Source organism: Amblyraja radiata, chromosome 9 (assembly GCF_010909765.2).
Source record: "Amblyraja radiata isolate CabotCenter1 chromosome 9, sAmbRad1.1.pri, whole genome shotgun sequence".
Lineage (NCBI taxonomy): Eukaryota > Metazoa > Chordata > Chondrichthyes > Rajiformes > Rajidae > Amblyraja > Amblyraja radiata.
The window spans coordinates 60,609,606-60,628,445 of record NC_045964.1 but is presented as its reverse complement, the minus strand read 5'-3'; the positions used below and the strand labels follow the sequence as shown (position 1 = coordinate 60,628,445).

General features: G+C 47.4%; 1 protein-coding gene across 19 annotated transcripts in view; it reads left to right on the top strand.

Annotated features, from left to right (window-relative positions):
• nrxn3 (neurexin 3) overlaps positions 1–18,840 on the top strand; it is a 1,403,890-nt gene that overhangs the window by 555,985 nt on the left and 829,065 nt on the right. The window lies entirely within an intron of this gene.

Below are 18,840 nucleotides of genomic sequence, written 5' to 3'. Positions count from 1 at the left end.
AGGGCTTGTCCCACTTGGCAATTTTTTCGGCGACTGCCGGCATAATTGACTGACGTATCAGGCCACTGAAAAAACGCGGTGACGACGTATTGACGTGCGGTGTCTCCTCAAGTGTCGCAATTTTTTTTTTGTTGCCGCTGGATTTTGAAATGTTCAAAATCTTTCGGCGACCCTGATACGTCACAGTCAATGACGCCGGCAGTCGCCGAGAAAATCGCCAAGAGGGACAGGCCCTTAAGGATGAAGAAGCCATTTAAAAGTGGATCATCTCCTGTCAATAGCCCTGTCCCATGGTGCAAGTTCATTCCAAGAGCTCTCCCGAGATTTAAAAAAATTAAACTCGTAAGCACGGAGAATGAACGTAATGGGCACGTCGGAGCTCGGGGACGTCGCTTAGCGCTAACGGCAGGTACTCTGGAAGACTCGCTAACGGCAGGTAAGCACAGGAAGACTCGTGAAGATTTTTCAACATGATGAAAAATGTCCACGAGAGCCCCGAGTACCGACGAGCGGCCATTACCGTAAATCTCCGAGTTCGAATCAGGGCAAACTCGGGAGAGCTCTTGGAATGAACTCGTACTGTGGGACAGGGGTTTAAGGTGTGAATACTTAAGGTTTAGGTGTGGCTGTGTTCAGGTGTAGGTGGTTGGCTTCAGCTCAGTTTGCGTCCTATTGTTGTTTGTTTAAGCAAACATATAGTAAATGCAGAAGAGATCTGAATCAATAAAGTGGCTTCATTCAGGGACAGTTGAAGGAGAAGGCTAATTGTACTGCATTTGGAAGAAAATATTCTTGACAGTCATATGCGGAAACATATGGAAATGCTAAGCTCTGTAAGGCCATGGACTGTGTGTGTGCCTCGTTAGGTATAGGTTTATTATTGTCATGTGTACTGAGGTACAGTGAAAAGCTTTGTTTTGCACAGGTGGCACAATGGTCCAGCGGTAGAATTGCTGCCTCACAGCGCCAGAGACTCGGGTGCTGTCTGCGCGGAGTTTGTACGATCCCCCCGTGACCCGTGTGGGTTTTTCTCTGAGATCTTCGGTTTCCTCCCACACTCCGCAGACGTGCGGGTTTGTAATTTAATTGGCTTGGTGAAATCGTAAATTGTCCCTAATGTGTGTGTGTGTGTGTGTGTGTGTGTGTGTGTGTGTGTGTGTGTGTGTGTGTGTGTGTGTGTGTGTGTGTGTGTGTGTGTGTGTGTGTGTGTGTGTGTGTGTGTGTGTATCTCTGGTCGGTGGGGCGAAGGGCCTGTTTCCGTGCTGTATCTCTAAACTAAACTGAGCTAAAATGAAAGCATGCCATCCAGTCTAATCAGATGATAACAGACTTCAATGCAATCAATCCAAACTTAAGTGCAAAAGGTAGAGCAAAGGGAAAGATACAGAGTGCAGAATATAGTTATAGAGTCATGCAGCATAGTTATAGAGTCATGCTTCGGCCCAACTTGTCAATGGACCATCTTGTGTTCAAGATAGCCCATCTGCATTGGTCCCAATGGCTCGCATTTTGGCCCATATCCCTTATCTTAGGCCCCCCTCGGTTATGGCTGACCGTGGGTGTCTCCAGGGTTGGAGGACGCCTGTGCGTGACTTTGTTTAACGTGGGGAGACTGGTGCACAGACAGCCACCACACGGTCCTTGACAGATCTGGGTCAGGATCCAGTGGCATGGAGTCCAAGACGACCAGGGACCCTTTTCTGCTGCAGCCTTCATCCGCCTCCTAGTCATTGTGACGCCCCACTAAGGTCAGCCATCGTCCTCCGCCTGTTCCACCGTTGAGATCTTGGTTGGATTGCTCTTTGTCAAGGACCTCCCCCTCGACCTTACCACCATGGGTGGCCCTACCAGGAGCATCGCTTCAGGCGCCATCGCTCTCAGGATCTCAGGTCCACACAAGCCTCTCCACCACGACAAGGTGACAATCCACGGACATGTCCTATCCATGTGCCTGTCAAGTGTTTTTTAATACTTCTCAGTATTGTAATGTGTCTGTTTCAGGGACAAAGTCCAAGTCTAAGTGTCAGGGGTTATGGGGAGAAGGCAGGAGAATGGGGTTAGGAGGGAGAGATAGATCAGCCATGATTGAATGGAGGAGTAGACTTGATGGGCCGAATGGCCTAATTCTGCTCCCTTCACTTATGACCTGCTAACCAATGTCTGCAATGAGGTAGACAAGAAATGGCTGTGCCCTAGCTGGTTGTTTAAGATGGTTTGAGTTAATTTGTCTGTGTCAAAGATTTAAGGGCCCGTCCCACTTGGCGATTTTTTCGGCGACTGCTGCGTCATATCAGCGTCGCCAAAAGATTTTGAACATTTCAAAATCCAGCGGCGACAAAAGAAATGTTGCGACACTTGAAAAAACACCGCGCTAATACGTCATCACGCCGCAAATTTTTCGGTGACCTGATACGTCAGTCAATGATGCCGGCAGTCGCCAAAAAAATTGCGAAGTGGGACAGGCCCTTAACCCATTAATGGGACGAAACTGAAAGTGCAAAGGAAATAAAGAAACCTGAACGTAGACAAAAAAGCTGGAGAAACTCAGCGGGTGAGGCAGCATCTATGGGGAGAAGGAAATAGGCAACGTTTCGGACTGATGTGAGGGAGGGGGGGCCCGGCGGGAAGAAGAAAGGAAGAGGTGGAGCCAGTGGGCTGAGGGAGAGCTGGGAAGGGGAGGAGAAATTAGGGACTACCTGAAATTGGAGAAGTCAATGTTCATACCGCTGGGGTGCAAACTGCCCAAGCGAAATATGAGGTGCTGCTCCTCCAATTTGCGGTGGTCCTCACTCTGGCCACGGAGGAGGCCCAGGACAGAAAGGTCGGATTCGGAACGGGAGGGGGAGTTGAAGTGCTGAGCCACCGGGAGATCAGGTTGGTTATTGCGGACCGAGCGGAGGTGTTGGGCGAAGCGATCGCCAAGCCTACGCTTGGTGTCACCGATGTAGAGCACCTGACATCTAGAGCGGCGGATGCAATAGATGAGGTTGGAGGAAGTGCAGGTGAACCACTGCCGCACATGGAAAGACTAAACAAATAAAGACTTGGACAAATAAAGAAACCTTTTGGTTCTGTGCATCTTTTGCAACCTTGGGATGCCTTCAAGGCAATTAACTATTTTTGAACTGCAGTCAGGGCGGCTCACTAGTACGGCACGGTGGCGCAGCGGTAGAGTTGCTGCCTTACAGCGCCAGAGACCCCAGTTCGATCCTGACTGCGGGTGCTGTCTGTTCGGAGTTTGCACGTTCTCCTCGTGACCTGCCTGGGTTTTCTCCGGGTGCTCAGGTTTCCTCCCAAATTCCAAAGACGTACAGGTTTGTAGTTTAATTGGCTTTGGTAAATTGTTTCTAGTGTGTGTGGGAGTATGATCAATGTAAGGGGCGATCGTAATCAGTGTGGACTCGGTGGGCCGAAGGGCCTGTCTCTGCTCTCTATCTCCAAACTAAAACACTAACGTAAGTTGCTTTTCGAATATAATGTATGGTCATCAGGATTTCCGCCCTTGGGAACCAGCTCCCAGTGGAGGTAGTTGAGGCTGGGACTAGCCCAATGTTTAAGAGACAGTTAGGCAGGTACATGGATGGGACAGGCTTGTAGGGATATGGACCAAGCGCAGGCAAGTTGGACTAGTGTAGCTGGGACATGTGGGCAAGTTGGGCCTGTTTCCACACTGTATCCCTCTATGACTCTTATGGCTCTAAGCATAATGGGATCTGGGTATATTTTGCTTCCTCTTTCTCCGTTTAGCTCGATCAAATGGTGCTTTTATTAATTTCCAAACTCCTTATCTTGCGACTGTGAATAATGACCTGAGAATATCCTCCGACCTGACAGACCAAATAGTAGGTGGGTGAAGGATTACATTATCATGAATATGGCAGCGATAGATGTATTAAAAGACTGGTGATTAATTTATCTGCTCAAAATATGGATTGAGTGATTCAAAATGTTTAAACCATCCCCGAAGTCAGGGAGATGCAATCTACAGTATATCAGAACAAATGGTCCCTTCTATTCCTATCATCAATTCTAATTTTAGCTTGACTGGAGGAGAGATAAGATTCTGCAGAAGCTCCGTTCCTATTCATTTTCACATACACCGCGGCAGGTGGGTAATCAGCTATTAATGGCTTTGCCATAATTGACTTTTTCCATTGCGATGTTTGTTTTTAAAGAATAAGACTGAAGGCAGATGCCAATCTCTTTTTGCACTGGGTCGATCAAAGAGAGTTGTAGCTCATAACCATAGTCATAGAGTGATACAGTGTGGAAACGGGCTCAACTTGCCCACACTGTCCCAGCTACACCAGTCCCACCTGCCTGTGCTTGGGCCTTATCCCTCCAAACCAGTCATAGAAACATAGAAACGTAGAAAATAGGTGCAGGAGGGGGCCATTCAGCCATTCGAGCCAGCACCGCCATTCATTGTGATCATGGCTGATCGTCCCCAATCAATAACCCGTGCCTGCCTTCTCCCCATATCCCTTGATTCCGCTAGCCCCAGTTCTATCCATGTACCTGTCTAACTGTCTCTTAAATGATGGGATAGTCCCAGCCTCAACTACCTCCTATGGCAGCTCGTTTCCTACACCCACCTGGGTAGGCTGTGTGAAAAGGTTACCCCTCGGATTCCTATTAAATCTTTTCCCCTTCACCTTGAACCTATGTCCTCTGGTCCTCGATTCCCCTACTCTGGGCAAGAGACTCTGTGCATCTACCCGAACTATTCCCAGAGCTAACAAATTTAATATCTAAATACTACCACAGGACACGCTGAAAGAATGTTAGCAGAAAGCAAGGTGATATTTAGCTTGGTTGAGGCCGCACCGACCAGCGATCCTCGCACCATAACGCTACCCTGCACACACTAAGGACAATGTACACATACACCAAGCCAATTTACCAACAAACCTGTACATCTTTGGGGTATGGGAGGAAACCGAAGATCTCAGAGCGTTTGGTGTTACCTTCATTGCGGTGATTGACAGGCGAGAGGATCTCAAGGTTTTTTAAACACTCATAACTTTTTTATTTTTCATCGATGGGAAAAATCCTCTGGGTCTGCTCAGCGGAGAAGGACTGTGAGTAAGATGGCCAAAAATCACAGCAATATATGGTAGTGTTTTTTCTAAAATCAATATACAGCGCAGACAGGAAGTGGTTAAGATGAGACTTTTAATTATATCGATATAGAAATTATTGATGAGAGCGGGTGTCGAGGGTTATGAGGAGAATGGGATTAGGAGGCAGAGATCAGACGGACTGGCAAAAAGCTTTATCTGGCTTTACTGAACTTTATCTTGCACTAAACGTGATAAACATTATTCCCTTTATCATGCATCTACACCACGAATGACTTGATTGTAATAATGTACTTTCTTTCCGCTGACTGGTTAGCATACAACAAGACGTTGTTGTATTGTTGTATTGTTGGATTATTATGTTCAGTTTTGGTCGTCCGGCTATAGGGAGAATGTTTTTAAGCTGGAAAGAGTTCAGTGAAGATTTATGAGGAAGTTGCCAGGACTTGAGGGCTTGAGCTACAGGGAGTGGTTGGGTAGGCTAGGACTTTATTCCTTGGAGCACAGGAAGTTGAGGGGTGATCTTCCAGAGGTGTACAAAATCTTGAGGATAATAGATAGGGTGAATGCATAGAAGGGACACATTGCTGAGAGAAAGACTCGCAACGTCTTGGTACACATGAAAATAAACTAAAATAAACTAACTAAACTAAAGAGTCTTCTTGCGTATGGCGTGCACAGCCTAAAGGGCCTGTCCCACAGGCTATTTTATAGGCGACTACAGGCGAATAGGCTGTCACCACATGGTCGCCGGGGTGTCGTCTGTATGGTCGTGAGAAGTCTCCTCAGTCGCCCAAATAGTCGTAGCGTCTTTCTGGTCGCCGCTGGATTTTCAACATAGACAATAGACAACAGGTGCAGGAGTAGGCCATTCGGCCCTTCGAGCCAGCACCGCCATTCGATGTGATCATGGCTGATCATCCCCAATCAGTACCCCGTTCCTGCCTTCTCCTCATATCCCTTGTCTCCACTATCTTTAAGAGCCCTATCTAGCTCTCTCTTGAAAGTATCCAGAGAACCTGCCTCCACCGCCCTCTGAAGCAGAGAATTTCACAGACTCACCACTCTCTGTGAGAAAAAGTGTTTCCTGGTCTCCGTTCTAAATGGCCTACCCCTTATTCTTAAACTGTGGCCCCTGGTTCTGGACTCCCCCAACATCGGGAACATGTTTCCTGTCTCTAGCGTGTCCGAAACCTTAATAATCTTATATGTTTCAACAACATGTTGAAAAAAGTTCTGAGACAGTGGGCGACAGTGGGTTTGACGCCAATGAGCGTAGCTTGACTTCTCCTGACGTAGGTGCTGTCGTAGTTGTCGCCAGGATGACGTAGGTTGTCGCCGGTGCTGACTTCGTATTTTTTTGTTGTTAAAGTAATGGTTCTATTTCAAATGTTATGTCGTAGGGGGGGGTCCAGTCGCTGGTTTTTTCAGGTGACCTGCTACGACCATGACAGTCGCTGGCAGTCGCCTAGAAATAGCCAAAGTGGGACATGCCCCTAAAGTTGTAGATCAAGGGCGGACATCCAGGCCAGGACAGCATCAGTTACTGGGTGGATGGCTTTGATGCCCCCAGGGAAAAGCCTCAGTGGACTGTCATTCACGATGTGTGTGGGATGGTCTAGTCTGGATGTCTGCAGTCGCAAGCAGGGCTGTCTGTCATCACCCACTTATGCAGGTGACGGGCTGTTCTTGCATGGAGGGTGCGGATTCTGTTCAAGGTCGGCCATTGCTTGCGATGGAGGGCAAAACCCGGTGGGTTCACTGTGGGGTCTGTGGTGATCTCTCCGTTGTTGGTGTTGGCATCTTTCCAGGCTCTGCGCCACTCAGTCTTGGAGTCAAAGTCTTCCAGGGATTTAACGGGAGACCAGAAGGGTTTGCGGGACTTCAGGCACGTGTTGGGCAGATTGGTCAAGTCAGCGTGGGTGGGAGGGTCAGGGTTGGCCTCGATGGGGCACCAATCTTTCAACATACTCTCCCTTCTGCGTATGCTACGAGGGGAAAAATATACTGGTTTAAGGTTTATTATTGTCAGGAGGCCGTGTGGTGTGGTCCCCGGGATCACAATCAGCAGTCGTGGTCGGTTTGGATCTTCAGACCTTCTGACTCACCATCAACAAAACGGCATGGTGGTGCAGCGGTAGAGTTGCTGCCTTGCAGCGCCAGAGACCCGGGTTTGATCCCGACCACGGGTGCTTGTCTGTACTCAGTTTGTAAGTTCTCCCCGTGAACTGCGTGGGTTTTCGCCGGGATCTCCGGTTTCCCCACCACACTCCAAAGACGTACAGGTTTGTAGGTCAATTGGCTTGGTGTAATTGTAAATTGACCCTGGTGTGTGTAGGATAGTGTTTGTGCGCGGGGATCGCTGGCCGGGGTGGACTCGATGGGCCGAGGGTTCTGTTTCCGCGCTGTTTCTCTCAACTAAACTAAACTAAATACTGCACACAACAAGCTAATGTTGTTCGAGAAGGGGTATAGAGCCAATGACTCCTCAAAAATTAAGCATCTCGAATGCTTCATATACTGATGTGCCATTAAAACCCAAAATATGATTGAAAATGCTATCAAAGACCTAAGCAGTTACAAATTAGACATAAGTGCCTGATCCCAACCTGCAGGTTGCAAGTACAAAAATACAGTTAAACATCTGTTGGAATATAGATTGCTTGCTTGGATTGCAATTATCAAGAAGCAATTCAGACAAATAGAATTCTTATTGCACCTGAGACAAATAAGAATTGCTATGTGCTGATTTTATTAAGAAACAAGGTTTATTTTACAGTGGAAGGTAACATTGCCTGGTACAGTGTGTTTCTCTGAAAAATATTAGAGCTAGTTAGCAATATTCACAAAAACAAACACTTGTTGTCTCCTTTGACCTTCGTGAACAAAGAGTATTGTGTGCAGTTTTGGTTCCCTAATTTGAGGAAGGACATTCTTGCTATTGAGGGAGTGCAGCGTAGGTTCACCAGGTTAATTCCCTGGATGGCGAGACTGTCATATGTTGAGAGAATGGAGCAGCTGGGCTTGTATACTCTGGAATTTGGAAGGATGAGAGGCAAACGTATTGAAACATAAGATTATTAAGGGTTTGGACACGCTAGAGGCAGGAAACATGTTCCCGATGTTGGGGGAGTCCAGAACCGGGGGCCACAGGTTAAGAATAATGGGTAAGCCATTTAGAACGGAGATGAGGAAACACTTTTTCACCCAGAGAGTTGTGAGTCTGTGGAATTCTCTGCCTCAGAGGGCGATGGAGGCCGGTTCTCTGGATACTTTTAAGAAAGAGCTTGATAGGGCTCTTAAAGATAGCGGAGTCAGGGGATATGGGGAGAAGGCAGGAACGGGGTACTGATTGGGGATGATCAGCCATGATCACATTGAATGGCGGTGCTGGCTCAAAGGGCCGAATGGCCTACTCCTGTACCTATTGTTTAATTTCTATTGTCTATAAAGAGCATGCAACATGAACATTCATGGTCTTAATTGGTGACACTGAACTGAATGGCTGATCTATCTCTCCCTCCCAACCTCATTCTCCTGCCTTCTCCCCATAACCTCTGACACCCATACTGATCAAGAATCTATCTATTCCTGCCGTAAACATATCCACTGACTTGGCCTCTACAGCCCTCTGTGGCAAAGAATTCCACAGATTCACCACCCTCTGACTAAAGAAATTTCTCCTCATCTCCTTCCTAAAAGAACGTCCTTTAATTCTAAGGCTATGACCTCTAGTCCTAGACTCTGCCACTAGTGGAAACCTCCTCTCCACATCCACTCTATCCAAGCCGTTCACTATTCTGTATGTTTCAATTAGGTCACCCCCCTCATTCTTCCAAACACCAGCGAGCACAGGCCCAGTGCCGACAAACGCTCATCCTATGTTAACCTACTCATTCCTGGGATCATTCTGATAAAAACCTCCTCTGGACCCTCTCCAGAGCCAGCACATCCTTCCTCAGATATGGTGCCCAAAATTGCTCACAATATTCCAAATGTGGCCTTACCAGCGCCTTATCGAGCTTGCTGTGGGATAATTGGCTTCCGTGGTCCTTACATTGTTATTATTTCATTGAGCGTATGGTGGTTTGGGACTTGGCAGGCATCATGTAGTCTTTTCCTCTACTGAATGTTACGGAAATATCAAGCACACATTGTTTAGTTTAGTTTAGTTTAGGTTTCGAGATACAGCGCGGAAACAGGCCCTTCGGCCCACCGAGTCCGCACCGACCAGCGATCCCCGCACACGAAAACTACCCTACACACACCAGGGACAATTTATACATACACCAAGCCAATTAACCTACAAACCTGCACGTCTTTGGAGTGTGGGAGGGAAACCGAAGGTCTCGGAGGAAACCCACGCAGGTCACGGGGAGAACGTGCAAACTCCGTACAGACAAGCACCCGTGGTTGGGATCGAACCCGGGTCACCGGCGCTGCATTCGCTGTAAGGCAGGAACTCTACCGCTGCGCCACCATGCTGTCCATGGTAATTGGAGATGGCTAATTGGGCGATTAAAAATAACCGTTTACAACTAAGTAATGGAGTCAGGCAATGAAAATGATTCTGATGGGACCTGATGAGACGTATCAGGTTTACAGATAGATCAAACAACATAGATGTGTACAGTACAGGAACAGGCCCTTCATCCCACAATGTTGGTGTCAATATGAATTAATATCCTCTGCCTGCACATGGTCTATATAAGGTCATGGCATAAGTGATAGGAGCAGAAATTGGCCATTCGGCCCATCTAGTCCACTCAGCCATTCAATCATGGCTGATCTATCTCTCCCTCCTAACCCCATTCTCCTGCCTTCTCCCCATAACCTCTGACACCCGTACAGGTCAAGAATCTATCTATCTCTGCCTTAAAAATATCCGAAGGTAGACAAAAATGCTGGAGAAACTCAGCGGGTGAGGCAGCATCTATGGAGCGAAGGAAATAACGAAGAAAATATCCATTGACTTGGCTTCCGCAGCCTTCTGCGGCAAAGAATTCCACAGATTCACCACCCTCTGACTGAAGAAATTCATCCTCATCTCCTTCTGAAAGGAAAGTCCTTTAATTCTGAGGCTATGACCTCTGGTCCTAGACTCTCCCACTAGTGGAAACATCCTCTCCACATCCACTCTGTCCAAGCCTGTCACTATACGGTAACTTTAAATGAGGTCCCCCCTCATTCTTCTAAACTCCAGCGAGTACAGGCCCCAATGCTGACAAACGCTCATCATATGTTAACCCACTCATTCCTGGGATCATTCTTGTAAACCTCATCTGGACCCTCTCCCGAGCCAGCACATCCTTCCTCAGATATGGTGCCCAAAATTGTTCAGCAGAATGGGGCTGAGAGGGAAAGATAGATCAGCCATGATTGAATGGCGGAGCAGACTTGATGGGCCGAATGGCCTGCTTCTACTCCTATCACCTGTGATCTTATGATCTAAAGAAATTCCACCTCATCACCTTCCTAAAAGAACATCCTTTAATTCTGACACTATGACCTCTAATCCAAAACTTTCCCACTAGTGGAAACATCCTCTCCACATCCACTCTATCCAAGTCTTTCACTATTCTGTATGTTTCAATGAGGTCCCCCCCCTCATTCTTCTAAACTCCAGCGAGTACAGGCCCAAATATGTCGAGCAACTCACTCTCTTCGAAGAATACGTCCAGTGTTCAAAGGGTGAAACCAATTAAGCAAATTTGTTCTCTGATAGATTATGAGGTCTCAGTAATTTATTCATAAAACACAGCTTCAGAAATCAACTCCTAATTGCCAATACAGTTTTGCATACTGATGTTTCTTTATATAGAATGTGTCTTAATTTTGAAATACAGTAATTGCAGGAGTCTCTTTCCATAGAGCTATCTTTGAGCACATGCATGCAGTCCATTGTAGTGAGGACTCTGTTGGAGGGGAAGTACTTTATTTTGATATTATTACTAACACTGCGTCTTATATTTTAAATGTAGTGGAAAGAATATGCTGTAGATATGTATTATTGTATATCGAGGACACCAATATGCCACCACTGTTGTACTATGTACAGAGATATGGGCGGCACGGTGGTGCAGCGGTAGAGTTGCTCCCTCACAGCGCCAGAGTTCCAGGTTCGATCCTGACGAAGGGTGCTGTCTGTACGGAGTTTGTACGATTTTGTTTATTTTTTAGTTTTAGAGATACAGCGTGGAAACAGGCCCTTCGGCCCACCGAGTCGGCACCGACCAGCGATCCCCGCACACTAACGCTATCCGACACACACTGGGGACAATTCGCAATCTTTACCAAAGCCAAACAACCTACAAACCTGCGCGTCTTTGGAGTGTGGGAGGAATCCGAAGATCTCGGAGAAAACCCACGCAGGTCATGGGGAGAATGTACAGACTCCGTGCTGACTGTACCCAGAGTCAGGATCGAACCCGGGCCGTGACTCTACCACTATGCCACCATGCCGCCCTATTCTCGTTCTCCCTGTGATCTCGTGGGTTTTCTCTGGGTGCTCCGGTTTCCTTTCACACTCCAAAGACGAGTGGGTTTGTAGGTTAATTGGCCGTCTGTAAATTGTCCCTCGTGTGCAGAGAGTCAGTGGATGCAAAAGTGGGATATTATAAAACTACCGTGTAGTGGTACGGCATGTCCTTGGTGGGCCGAAGGGCCTCTTTTCACACTGTATCTCTAAACTAAAACGTAATTATTTTTGTTTGAGGAGCACACTGAACATGTTGTGTGCATTCAGGTTTCCAAGGACCCACATCTTTAGCAACAGGCTGAGATTCCAACGTAGATTTTATTTTCTACACTGTTTGAGGTAATTTTCTTGTCATAGAAACAGAGAAACTGAGCCAGCACCGCCATTCAATATGATCATGGCTGATCATCCAGAATCAGTACCCCGTTCCTGCTTTCTCCCCATATCCCTTGATACCGTTAGCCCTTAGAGCTATATCTAACTCTCTCTTGAATACATGCAGTGAATTGGCCTTCACTGCCTTCTGTGGCAGAGAATTCCAGAGATTCACAACTCTCTGGGTGAAAAAGGTTTTTCCTCATCTCAGTCCTAAACGGCCGACCCCTTATTCTTAAACTGTGTGAACCCTGGTTCTGGACTCCCTCAACATGGGGGAACATTTTTCCTGCATCTAGCGTGTCCAATCCCTTACGAATTTTATATGTTTCTATAAGATATCCTCTCGTCCTTCTAAATTCCAGTGGATACAAGCCTAGTCGGCCCATTCTTTCATCCTCATTGGGATAACATTCATCAATGAAGCACTGACCAGTTTTGCGCATACACCACCCCCAGACCTGAACCAAACACAAATATCTTCCATACAGCGATAATTCGAAACTTGAGATTAAACAGGCCAGAAAACATCACCTATCCATGTTCTCCAGAGATGCTGCCTGACCCGCTGAGTAACTCCAAAACTTTAAGATAACCAAAATGCTGGAGAAACTCAGCGGGTGCAGCAGCATCTACGGAGCGAAGGAAATAGGCAACGTTTCGGGCCGAAACCCTTCTTCAGACTTTGTGTCTTTACTCAATAAAATCTTTGCTCCTTATCAAGGAGTCTTTGATAAACAAACTAGAACCTATTCTGAAGAAGGGTCTCGACCCGAAAAGTCACCCATTCCTTCTCTCCAGAGATGCTGCCTGTCCCGCTGAGTTACTCCAGCAATTTGTGTCTATCTTTGGCATAAACTAGCATCTGCAGTTCTTTGGTTCCAAATGCATAGGAAAGTTTAGAGGGATATGGGCCAAACACAGGGAAATATAACTATGTCAGATAAGGCACCTTTGATGGCGTACATGAGTTGGGCCCCTTTCAGTGCTGCATGACACTAAATAGCAACAATGAGCAAATAACCAATTTAATGACATTGATTGAGAAAGAGACATATTTAAACAACTATTGGAGGAACAAAGTCAAAGTCAAAGACAAGTCAACTTTATTTGTCACACACACACATACAAGATGTGCAGTGAAATGAAAGTGGCAATGCCTGCGGGATTGTGCAAAACAACAGAACAACAGAACAGAACAGAACCAGTATTTACATTTTAGAAAAATAAAAAGGCACAACACAACAGTAAATTAGTCCCTGGTGAGATCAGAGTTTACAGTCCTGATGGCCTGTGGGAAGAAACTCCATCTCATCCTCTCTGTTTCCGCAGCGTGACAGCGGAGGCGTTTGCCTGACCGTAGCAGCTGGAACAGTCCGTTGGGGTGGTAGGGGTCCTTCATGATCTTGCTAGCTCTGGATCTGCACCTCCTGGTGTATAGGTCCTGCAGGGCAGTGAGTGTAGTTCCCATGGTGCAATCGGCAGAACGCACTACTCTCTGCAGAGCCTTCCTGTTCCTGGGCAGAGCTGTTCCCAAACCAGATCGAGATGTTACCGGACAGGATGCTTTCTACAGCACCAGAGTAGAAGCACTGAAGGATCCTCAGAGAGACTCTGAATTTCCTCAGCTGCCTGAGGTGGTAAAGGCGCTGCCTTGCCTTACTCACCAGTGTGGCAGCGTGTGTTGTCCATGTCAGATCCTCTGTGATGTGGACTCCCAGGTATTTAAAGCTGCTCACCCTATCCACAGTAGTCCCATTTATCCCCAGTGGCGTGTATGTTCTCGGTTGTTGTGCCCTTCTAAAGTCCACAATCAGCTCCTTAGTTTTAGTGACATTCAAGAGGAGGCTGTTGTTCTGACACCAGATTGCCAGGTCAGCCACCTCCTCCATGTAGGCCTTCTCATCGTTATCGGAGATCAGGCCCACCACCACTGTGACATCAATAACTTGATGATGGAGTTGGAGCTGAACCTGGCCACACAGTCATTATACCCTATACAGCCTTATACCCTAACCCCCAGTCTGAAGAAGGGTCTCGATCCGAAACATCACCCCATCCTCTCCAGAGATGCTGCCCATCCAGCTGAGTTACTCCAGCATTTTGTGCCTATCTTTAATTCATTATGAATATTTGCGGAATACCAAGACCCCAACGGTGGAACAGGCGGAGGACGATGGCTGACCTGAGTGGAGCGTCACAACGGCTGGGAAGGCGGATGAAGGCTGCGGCAGAAAAGGGTCTCCGGTCGTCTTGGACTCCATGCCACTGAATCCTGACCCAGATCTGTCAAGGACCGTGGGGTGGCTGTCTGTGCACCTGTCTCCCCACGTTAAACAAAGTCACGCACAGGCGTCCTCCAACCCAGGAGACACCCATGGTCAGCCATGACCGAATGGGGCCTAATGGGCCTGTTAGGCAAATTTTTGGGCGACTACAGGCGATTGCTGCAAGATTTTGAACATGTTGAAAATTTTTGGGCGACGGTGGCGACAATTTTTGCTGTCATAGGTTGTCGTAGGTGTTGTCGTAGGCTGTCGCCAGGTGTCGTAGGTGAATTCCATTAAAACTAGTCCCTGGCAGTCGCCTAAAGAGTTGCCTAAGTGGGACAGGCCCATTAAAAATATTTGTCCTGAACAATACATAACTTTACAGAAAAGTCCCAGCTTTGTTTTATTTTTGGAGAGAAGATGAAGTGAAGTTTGTAAGTGAGTGTAGATGGTTGATTATATGTTACGATGCACTACAAGTGGTTCGTGCAATGGCTTGTTTGTTAGTGACATGCACTGACACACATAACCCATATTTATCATCACAAAATAACAATGCATGGATTGTAACTGGACTGTATAATGACACAGACAAGAGGGGAATAAAGCCAATTAGCAGCTATTTTGGTGACAGCAATTGGAAGGGGAAATGATTCAACGTGTCACACATACATCATGTAGGGAGGGGAAGGGAACCAGTTGCTCAAAGGGTGAGAAACATTCTTCACTAACCTCAGAGACCTGGTTGTGAGGCAACATCTGGCTGATGGGGTGGATGACTTCAGTTCAGTTCATGTCTGGTCTGAAGAAGGGTCTCGACCCGAAATGTCGCCTATTTCCTTCGCTCCATAGATGCTGCCTCACCCGCTGAGTTTCTCCAGCATTTTTGTCTACCTCAGTTCAGTTCATTGTCACGTGTACCGAGGTACCGTGAAAAGCTTTTGTAGCGTGCTGACCAGTCAGCAGAAAGGCAACGCATGATTACAATCGAGCAGTCCACAGCAAAGATCAGAGAGTGGAGAGACAACTCTCTCCGCTCCATGGTCTTTGATCCACAGTGCACATAACATGATAAGCGGATACCGTTTAAAGTGCCAGATGACATTTTATGGCGACACGGTGTCGCAGCGGGTAGAGCTGCTGCCTTACAGCGGCAGGGACCCGGGTTCAATCCTGACTACGGGTGCTGTCTGTACGGAGTTTGCACGTTCTCCCCGTGACCAGCGTGGGTTTTATCCGAGGGTTTCCTCCCACACTCCAAAGACGTGCCGGCATGCAGGTTATTTAGCTTGGTATAAATGTAACTTGTCCCTGGTGGGTGTAGGACAGTGTTAAGGGCCTGTCCCACTTTCACGACCTAATTCACGACCTATGCCGAGTTTGCCCTTGACTCGTACTCGCAGCATGGTCGTCACAAGGTCATAGGAGGTCGTAGGTAGGTTGTAGCATCAAGTAGGTCGGGGCGTTTTTTCAGCATGATAGAAAATGTCCACGAGTAAAAAAGGTCGTGAATCAGGTTGTGAAAGTGGGACAGGCCCTTTAGTGCGTGGGGGAGGATCGCTGGTCAGCACGGACTGGGTGGGCCGAAGGGCCTGTTTACGGGCTGTATCTCTAAACAAAAACTAAACTAATAACATTTAGTACAAGATGAGGCCAGTAATGTCTGATCAAAGATAGTCCGAGGGTCTCCAATGAGGCAGATAGTAGTTCAGGACTGCTCTCTGGTTATGGGATGATGATTCAGTTGCCTGATAAAGACGTAGTCTAAGGCAGCTGTGGAACCCGAAAAATAGTGTCATCCTTGGATGCCCTCCAACCTGGTCGCAAAGTATCATTTATTTCCAAGTGCGGCATTGATGATGAATAGACACCAAAGTCACAGGGTCACAGAGTCAGAAGTACATTTGAATGGTTGATTTAAAACTAGTTTTGGGAGCTGAGGAAAGAGCTCATGGGGCAAAAGATTTAATAGGAACTTGAGAGGCACCGTTTTTCACCAGAGGGTGGTGGGTATATGGGATGAGCTGCCAGAGGGGGCTGGTTGAGGCAGGTACGAGAACAGTATTTAAGAGACATTTGTGCATGTAGATGGACAGGAAAGGTTTGGAGAGATGTGGGCCAAATTCAGGGCAGCACAGTGGCGCAGCAGTAGGGATGCTGCGTTACAGCGCCAGAGACCCTGGTTCGATCCTGACTACGGGTGCTGTCTCTACAGAGTTTGTATGTTTTCTCCGATATCTTTGGTTACCTCCCACACCCCAAAGACGCATAGGTTTGTAGGTTAATTGGCTTGGTATCAATGTAAATTGTCCCTAGTGCGTGTAAGGTAGTGTTAGTGTGCTGGTCGGCACGGACTCAGTGGGCCGAAGGGCCTGTTTCTGCGCTGTATCTCTAAACCAAACTGAAATTAAATGCAGGCAGGTGGGACTAATGTAGATTGGGCATCTCGGTCAGTATGGGCAAGTTGGGCAGAAAGGCCTGTTTCCACGCTGTATGACTAATAAATACATGGGAGTTTTAACTGAAATACCTATGGAGATTTTTTTAGATTACCTTAGAGATACAGCGTGGAAACAGGCCCTTCGGCCCACCTAGCTCGCCGCACATTAACACTATCCTACACACACTAGGGACAATTTACACATACACCAAGCCAATTAACCAACAAACCTGCATGTCTTCGGAGTGTGGGAGGAAACACAAGCAGGTCACGTGGAGAGCGTACAAACTCCGTGCAGACAGCGCCCGTAGTCGGGATCAAACCCGGGTCTCCGGCGCTGCAAGCTCTGTAAGGCAGCAACTCTACCGCTGCGCCACCTTGTGGATGAGTATCAACGAGCACCTGAATCTTCACTCTGAAATTCTGCCGACGTCAATGAGCTGCCAAGAGAGTGAAGCAAATGATGATCCTGATGAAAAGGTTGAGGGCCTGAAATCTTAACTCATGTTCCAACCTCTCCGTAGCTACGACCTGACCCACTGTAACGTTTAACAATCAGTTAGGCAGGTACATGGATAGGACAGGTTTAGAAAGATATGGGCCAAACGCAGGCCAGTGGGACTAGTGTAGATGGGACATGTTGGTTGGCGTGGGCAAGTTGGGCCAAAGGGCCTGTCTCCACACTCAATTACTCTATGACGCTACTGCCTACTTCCAGTAGCATCATTATTGAATTTATTTTTAATCCATTTTTGTTTTGTAATTTTCTCTGAGAGAGCAAACATAATTTGGGAAAGTAATTAGGTGTCTTTTAACTGCTTTCACCTTGCCAGGCACAGCATTTGATTGTAGGTCATATAAAGCCCACCTTTAGTTTAGTTTAGTTTAGAGATACAGCGCGGAAACAGGCCCTTTGGCCCACCGAGTCCGCACCAACCAGCGATCCCCGCACATTAACACTGCCCGACACCCACTAGGGACAATTTACACTTATACCAAGCCAGTTAACCTACAAATCTGTACGCCTTTGGAGTGTGGGAGGTAATGGAAGATGTCGGAGAAAACCCATGTGGTCACGGGGAGAACGTACAAACTCCGTACAGACAGCGCCCGTAGTCAGAGTTGAACCCGGGTCACTGGCGCTGCAAGCGCCGTAAGGAAGCAACTCTACCGCTGCGCCACAGTGCCGCCCAACATTATTTGCTTCTTCTGAATAATGGAGGAGTGGGAAGAAGGTTTGCTAAAATATCGGTTCGTCAAAAACGATGTTTTTTTCCTGGAGCTAATGGATTTGTGTCATTGCGTGGAATCTCACTGACAGGTAAAGTACTTAGAGAACAAGAGTGCTTGGAATAAAATTAAGGGAATTTCTGGCTGTTTTTACCCCGAATAGAAAATCTAACTTCTTCTGCTTGCGTTTGAGGCAGCAGAAGTCCGCAGCGGGGTGATGCCATCCGGTTGGACATCCGTAGGAGCCAGCCCTAAAAACGGGCGCATGCTCCGGGATGGCGCCGAGCTGCGGCGCTGCTGCTGTCTCTGTTTGTTCTCGTCCGCCTGGCTGAGGTCACCACGGGAAGGTCGACAACACGAGCCCCAAAATCCAACTGACACGATGTGGATTAGACATCAGGAGCTATTCAATCAACTCCATAACTTTGCAGCAGGCGGAGTTCATCATCGTTGACTGTTCTTGTTCTAGGAACGGGGTACTGATTGGGGATGATCAGCCAGGATCACATTGAATGGCGATGCTGGCTCGAAGGGCCGAATGGCCTACTCCTGCACCTATTGTCTATTGTCTATTGCCCCGATGTGTGTGTTTGCACAGAAGGATTAGTTTAGTTTTGTTTAGTTTAGAGATACAGAGCGGAAACAGGCCCTTCGGCCCAGCGAGACCGTTCCGTCCAGCGATCCCCGCACACTAACACCACCCTACATACACCAAGAACAATTTAACATTTATACCAATACAATTAACCTACAAACCTGTACGTCTCTGCTCCATGTTAAGACGGTTTTCAACTGTACGCGCTGCCCATTCTTGAATTTGTTAGAATGTATTTGTAGGTCGTGCCATCATGATCCCCTGCCAAAATGGAGATGATTATAGACAATAGGTGCAGGAGTAGGCCATTCGGCCCTTCGAGCCAGCACCGCCATTCAATATGATCATGGCTGATCATCTGCAATCAGTAC